The sequence below is a fragment of the Zea mays genome, chromosome 5, assembly GCF_902167145.1.
Source record: "Zea mays cultivar B73 chromosome 5, Zm-B73-REFERENCE-NAM-5.0, whole genome shotgun sequence".
NCBI classification, from domain to species: Eukaryota; Viridiplantae; Streptophyta; class Magnoliopsida; order Poales; family Poaceae; genus Zea; species Zea mays.
In genome coordinates this window covers 77,996,230-78,003,429 of record NC_050100.1, presented here as the reverse complement: position 1 = coordinate 78,003,429, position 7,200 = coordinate 77,996,230, and the positions used below count along the sequence as shown (strand labels likewise).

The 7,200-nt window shown below is 49.2% G+C and overlaps 1 long non-coding RNA gene across 1 annotated transcript; it reads left to right on the top strand.

The window, feature by feature from the left end:
* Positions 1-5,995: 5,995 nt before the first annotated feature.
* LOC103626586 (uncharacterized) lies at positions 5,996-6,474 on the top strand. Its single transcript, XR_553015.2, has 2 exons — positions 5,996-6,079; positions 6,422-6,474. It is a non-coding gene; the product is annotated as an uncharacterized lncRNA (long non-coding RNA).
* The last annotated feature ends 726 nt before the right edge of the window (positions 6,475-7,200 follow it).

Below are 7,200 nucleotides of genomic sequence, written 5' to 3'. Positions count from 1 at the left end.
GCACTCCTCCATCCTCGCCGAAACTAGCGGTCAAAAGGGCGGACTGCCATGCAGGTGGCGTGCAACCGCACCGTAGTGACGCACCCCTTCGGCTTCGTTGCATCCGGCATGGAGGCCCAGGCCCACATGTCATGTAACAGGCGCGCCGGTTACTACGTGCAAGAAACCGCACCGCCACTTGTGCCAATGCCGCACCTTCTCGACTGCGGAACCGGTGCCGCGACTCGAGGCAACCCTGCGCATGGCCCAACAGTGCCAATCGAGCACAACGATCACGGGCCAGTCAGTCGCGGGAGGAGGTGCGACGGTTGATATGGCCAAAAGTGGACCGACAGTAATAGCGGCAGCAGACGAGCGGAAGCAGCGGTCAAATCGCCTGCAGGCTCGTGTCCCCTCCTGGAGCGGCAGGTGAGCCCTCTCCCACGGCGTGAAGACGATGCGCCCGTGTTCCGTTCCTCGAACGACTCGAGCACGCGCAACGGCCGCCCAGCGAACCGCCCGTCCCGTCGCATTAACTCCTTGGCAGGGCAAGCGACACCTTTGGCAGGCGAAGCGGGCGTCGTTTCACCTTCGCCATAATGACCACGTCAAAAAAGGTGCGCCACACCATTTAAATTCATATCCTTTTCCTCTTTCCCTTTCTCTCTCTTGCTACAGGGACCGAGAAAGGGGATATTTCGAAAGGGATCCTTCTCCGCGAAGGAAGCGGGCTCCGAGCCCTCCTACTGATCAGGGGTTCTAAGGCTGGCCCCTCGGAAGGGTTCGACAGCTGCCCTAGAGCACTCGGGCTCCGCGCCCACTACTGATCAGGGGTTCGAAGGCTGGCCCCTCGGAAGGGTTCGACAGCCGCCCCAGAGCACGCAGAGCGAGGGATGACTCTGGGTACGTCCGTTACATGGCCGAGGCTCGGGCTACGCTCCCGAGGTACCCTAGGACATTTCCGAGACCAGCAGGAGCGATTTTGTAATGGAATCCCACCAGAGGGAGGCATCGAGCCCTCGAACCCTACCAAACGGGTCCGGGTCCGGCAAATCACCTGCAGGTACTTTTGGAGCACGCCTCTGGGCCACTAGCCGACCCTTATCGAACGGGGCACGGGCGTCCACTCGGATCACCCGTTAGCAACTCACTGAAGACACCATGTTCGGCGCCCTCCGAGGGCAACATGGCGCTTTCCCCCCTTCCTCCTTGCGGAAAGGCGACGAAGGGGCGTATAATAAAAGTCGAGACAATCCTTGATCGTCCTCTCGCTCCGTGCAGAGGCTCGGGGGCTGCTCCCACAACCCGGCTACGACCAAACCGTTGACAGCGTCAACAAACCAGCCTAAAAACTCGGAACTTGACCATACACCCGGGCTACAATCAGGTCGCATGAGGGAACAACCAGGCCGGCCAGGGCATCACGACATTAAGACCTCAGAGGAGTCAAACCACTCCTCCGAGGCCTCGGGGGCTACACCCGGCGGGTGCACTCGCGCGCACCCACCGGAAAAAAGTATAACCGAGAAAGGCCGGTCCCCTCGCAAAAAAGTGCGGCAAAGCCTCCAAGCGAGTACCAACACTCCCTTCGAGGCTCGGGGGCTACTGTCGGGTACCGTAATTAGGGGTACCCCCAACACTCCTAAAACACGGTTGGTAACCACCATCAGCACAAGCTGCAGATGGGCACGATTCAGGTCAAGGCTTCGTCTACCCAAGGGACGCGATCTCGCCTCGCCCGAGTCCGGCCTCGGGCGGGAACTGTAGTCCCGGACGAAGTTACGTCTCGCCCGAGGGCCTCCTCAGGCAGTGGGCACACCCTCGGCACGCCTGAGGCCCAACTCGGGCAAGCTTCGTCGAGAAGCAACCTTGGCCACATCGCCTCTCCAACCGACCATATCACAGGCGCATTCAATGCGAGGATCGCCTTACACCCTATCCTGACACGCACGCCTCAGTCGGCAAGGTCGAAATGACCGCAGTCACTTCGCCCTTTCGCTGACCAATCTGACAGGAAAACAGCGCCGCTCACCCCGCTCCGACTGCTGTGCCAGCCACCCGGGCAAGGCTGACAACAGCAAGTTCAGCCTCAGGCGCAACAGGAAGCTCCGCCTCGCCCGACCTTAGGCCTCGGCCTCGGGAGGAGGTCTCCGCCTCGCGCGACCCCAGGGCTCGGCCTCAACCTCAGCCTCGGAAGGTGGTCTCCGCCTTGCCCGACCCTAGGGCTCGGCCTCAACCTCGGCCTCGGGAGGAATCGCGTCCTCGCCCGACCCTGGCCTCGAGATAAGTCTCTGCCTCGCCCGACCTTGGGCTCAGACCGACCGCGCCACGGGGGATACATCATTACCCTACCCCTAGCTAGCTCAGGCTACAGGGAACAAGACCGGCGTCCCATCTGGCTCGCCCCGGTAACAAGTAATGATGGCTCCCCGCGTGCGTCCACGACGACGGTGGTTCTCAGCCCCCTACGGAAGCAAGGAGACGTCAGCAAGATCCCAGCAGCACCGACAGCTGTGCTTCTACAAGGCTCCGACACTTCTCCGACGGCCACGTTACCGCGTACACAGGGCTCTAGCACCTCTCCAACAACCACGTTGGCATGTACACAGGGCTCAGGCACATCTCTGCCAGACACGTTAGCGCCTAGCTACACCCCCCATTGTACACCTGGACCCTCACCTTGCATCTATAAAAGGGAGGTCCAGGGCCTTCATGCGAGAGGGTCGCGCGGGAGAACGAGATAACGAACAGGCTCACCCTCTCTCTCGCGAACGCTTGTAACCCCTACTACGAGCGCACCCCCCTGGTGCGAGATAACACGAGCCGCGTTTTCCCCCTTGTGTTCCATCTCGCGCCAACCCATCTGAGCTGGGACACGCAACGACAAATTTACTCGTCGGTCCAGGGACCCCCGGGGTCGAAACGCCGACAATTTGTAAAGTGAAGTTTAAAATAATGTTTGTAGAGTGAAGTTTAAAATAGAGAATAAGATATGTGAGCTAGCCTAAATCCTAATTTTAGACTAGTTTGGATCTATAATTTTCAAGGGGATTAAAAAGAAAATTAATTTATTTCTACTCTAACCCCCTCTAATGTCTATAGAGAATTGGCGTATCTAAACTAGACCTAAAATCTATTACTGTCCACTTTCGTATCTACGACGAGTGGACCCATCGGTTGCAAAAGTAACTGATGACGAACCAAATCAACAAGAAACATCATCATGTTACTAAATCAACAAAGAACATCATCTTTCTTTTTCTATTGTAAGTTTTGTAGGAACTAAACGTCAACTATTCGAGTTCAACTAAATCCTTACTCCTTTAATTCATTAGTTTTGTGTGTCGTCATACATCTGTCTCCCTCTCCCTCCTCCGCGTTTTGTCTAACAATGAACAAAACAAGTTGTTATACTATATATAAGCAGTAAAAAACTACCCAAGTCTAACATAACATTAAGTCACACACAGTGCAGCGTTCACACGTACATAGTATCATCTCGCTAACTGAAGGAGGATGAACGACCAGTCAAGCTATAAAAAAGAAGTCATAACCTTTTTCAATTCATATCTTTCTTAACTTTTTGTCTAAGATAAATTATAATTTTTTGTTTTTACCAGTTTAATATGTGATATGTTTATCATATGTCCACTTTAATATTAAAATTATTTTTACGAGTATATTGTATCGTCGTAGCCTAAGGACATTATACTAGTACCTATAAATACGTGAGAAAATCATTGTTCATGATGTATGCACACATATTTATGCGTTGTTATTAGATGTTACTAGAATGTAGCGTCCACTATGCGTGACGTCTGGTACGTAGACATAAATTCGCTCGAACCTCGCTATATGCTATTTATTGGTTTATTTCAGTGCTTCTTTAAAGACCTGTTTGTTTGGAATTATAATCTACCCAGATTATATAATCTAACTTATTTTCAACTAACACTTAGTTTGAAATAAATTGGATTATATAATCTGAACATATTATAATTCCAAATAAACATGCCCTAAGAGCACATTGTTTTTTATAAACCGATTTCTATCCTCAGTTTATAGTAACTGATTTATGAAAAAAAGATTAGGTTGTGATGTTTGGAACATATTTCTAAGAAACTGTTTTCTTGTTTTTTATACATAATCACTAGCATACCCCTGTTCTATATTTTTTTTAAAAATGGTAGCAACAGATGTAAATTCCAAAAAACTAACAAGGGTATGATGTAACTAAACAAACAAAATCTAGCTTTAGTTAGGAGTGAGTAGCTTCTTGGTTTTAAGAAACTTAGAATCCGATTTATATAAATTATAACATAAACTGGTATATTTTAAATCACTCTAGCTTCTATGAACCAATTTATTAAAAACTGAGCATTTCTAAATAGACTCTTAGCCATGTGTTAACCTATAAGTAAAATATCTAGAGTCTGTTTGTTTGGAATCCAAAACAAACCGGCCCTGGTGTTTCCTGAATTCATGCTATAGAAACGCATGAGCAATTCTAAAGACTAGTTTGGGAACTTTTTTCCAAGAGATTCCTATTTTCACAAGGAAAAAAAACTAATTTTTCTTAGAAAAATAGAAATCTTTTGAAAAATAAGGTTACCAAACTAACCCTAAAAATATGTTAAAAAATTTCCCCTAAAAACTGTTTATTAGAAGTAGGTTAAAAAGTTTTAAGAGTGAATTATGATGTGTAGTCTAATAGTTTCTCTAAACGCACCTCTTTTATTTTTAGTATAGCAGCCTCACCACCAGCTGGTACGTTCGAGGAACTGATGCGTCGAGAAATGAATACGAGAGAGAGGATGTGGATGAGGGACACATATCTATACTACCTATTAGAGCATCTCCAAAAGCTCCCCAGAAGTCTCCCCTAAATCTATTTTTTTGGGAAAAACACAAAAACATGTCTCCAACAGTTCCCCTAAAGCGCCCCAACTTTTTCATAGCCCTTAAAACTCCCTCATTTGTAGCTACAAATGAGGGGTTTTTTGGGCTCCCCAGAAACAAACTGCTGCTTTAAGGGACCTGTTGGAGAAAGGATTAAAATTTACCCCCACTTATTATTTAGATATCCCTTAAAACTGATTTTGAGGAGTCGTTTTATGGAGAGCTCTTGGAGATGCTCTTAAGGCTCTAAGGGGTAGGCTGCCTCCCCTGGTTCTGTCTTCAGCCAATCTGCACCGTTGATCTATATCATCCAATCTACACCGTCCGCTAGCAGCCCCATCCGACGCACCCCGCCCCAAACCCCAGCCTCATCAGCGTCACCAGCCTCATCCGTCATCGGTCCTCCTCGCCCCATCCGCATCCGCCGCCGGTGGCCGAATGTCGCGCAGGCCGACCTCGCGCCCCATCCGCATCCGCCACATGCCACACATGTCCAACATCGCCAGCCTCATCCGGGAGTCATGAGCAACCTCCCACTCCCCACCAACACGCCTTCGCCTCACCCGTGATGCCCGGGATTTGCAGCAGTCGCCGCCTCCCCCTGAGCGGCTGAGATGCAGCTCCACGCCCGTCCGCGTCCCCCGCCGCAGGAGCCACGTTGTGCCTGCCGCCAGCCCCGACACCTCCAGATGTTGCCTCCATCCATCCTCCGAGCTTGCCGCCCCACCCCCGCCGCCAAACCCTAGACCCCTACAATCGCGAGGAAGGGGAGAACGACCGAGGAGGATGCTCCGCAAGGAAGGGGAGGACGGTCGAGGAGGACGTTGTTGCTCGTCGCTGAGCATCTTCGCGCCCTCATTGCTGCCAAGGAGCCCTCTCTATCCCTGATGGCACCCCAACCGTTGGTAATATCTCCACCTCGGCCATGGGCATTGCAACCCTCGATTCAATCTCTCCTCTTCGATCTCAGGCCGATCGTCGGCGATGATGACCCAGCCTCCCTCTCCACGCCCCTGCTCCCCAACTCATACAGGTGTTGTGGCGCCCTCCTCTCCACTCCCCTATCTATTTGGTTGTTTGATGTCTACTTTCTTCGCCTCTCTGGTTGCGGCACAGAACTACATTGACTCCAAGGAAGATATTCTGGTCTATGCTACAAAGTTGATTAAAGCTGAAATGCCTATTTCTTTGAGATTGATGGGTTAGTGTGTGTGCATCTGACTATTTTAGTTGGATCAAACTTTATGACTACTAATGCGTGAAAGTCCTATAGGATTGGGCTTTTAGCTTCTAACTTAAGTTCATATGACATTTTTTTGTTTGTCCACAAGTTCGTTTAGCTGCTTTGACAGCTAAAAGTCATGTGGTTCTGTCATAGTGCATGTTTCAGTTACCTTATCAGTTGGACTGCAATGACTATCATTTTTGTGTGGTTATTTTTTGATGTTATGTATTCTGTTTGGACAATGCTGCACTGTTTGCATTTTTTTTCTTACTGCTTGAGGAAGTCAGACCTGACACTAAACTTTATACAAACTAATAGGGTTGCGGATGTCTCAGCTACATGATGAGAAGGACGATCCATCTACTTCAACACAAAAGACACTAGATATATTCTTTCGTTCATCAAACAGTAACTCAAATGGCAATGGAACCAATGTTCAGAGAACCACTAATTCCCCAGGGCAGGATAATGACTCTATTAGTCTCACAAGCAAGGAGGAGTACTTGGCACCTGATGCTAGAACAAGTGTTTCCACAGGCCAATAGGATTTCTTCCTACATGATGAGATCTGTTTTATTCCCGAACAACAACGGAGTTTAGACAACTATAGTAAAGAGGCTGTCCTAAGCGACCCGTTAGGTGGAACAAAGTCAGATGATGTGTCTTACAGTGCAAAGGTTTGTCTGAATTAAAATTTCCATTATTTCACAGCTAAGAAAATTGGGTGGTTTTTTTTGTCCATGTCTTCATGCACAAATTCAGCACGTGAAACTTGCTTTTCATAAGGTTACGCCCACTACGAAGTTGGATGAACCTGATCCCTTGGTCAGCCCGAAGGCTGTGTCTTCATCAAGTAAACCTGACCAGCAGTCATGGATTGATGGCTACATTTGTTCCATCTGTGGATTTGAACTGCCTCCGGGCTTCGAGGAGGAGAGGCTGGAACATTCAGATTTTCACCTGGCTGAAACACTCCAGCAGGAAGAAGCAGTGGACGGCACAAGACACATCTCAAACGAGAGGTATCTATCTATGTCTTGGCATTCGCTCAGATATGTTGTTTTTCTGCTGCTGTTACAAACTAGGCTGTTGAATTG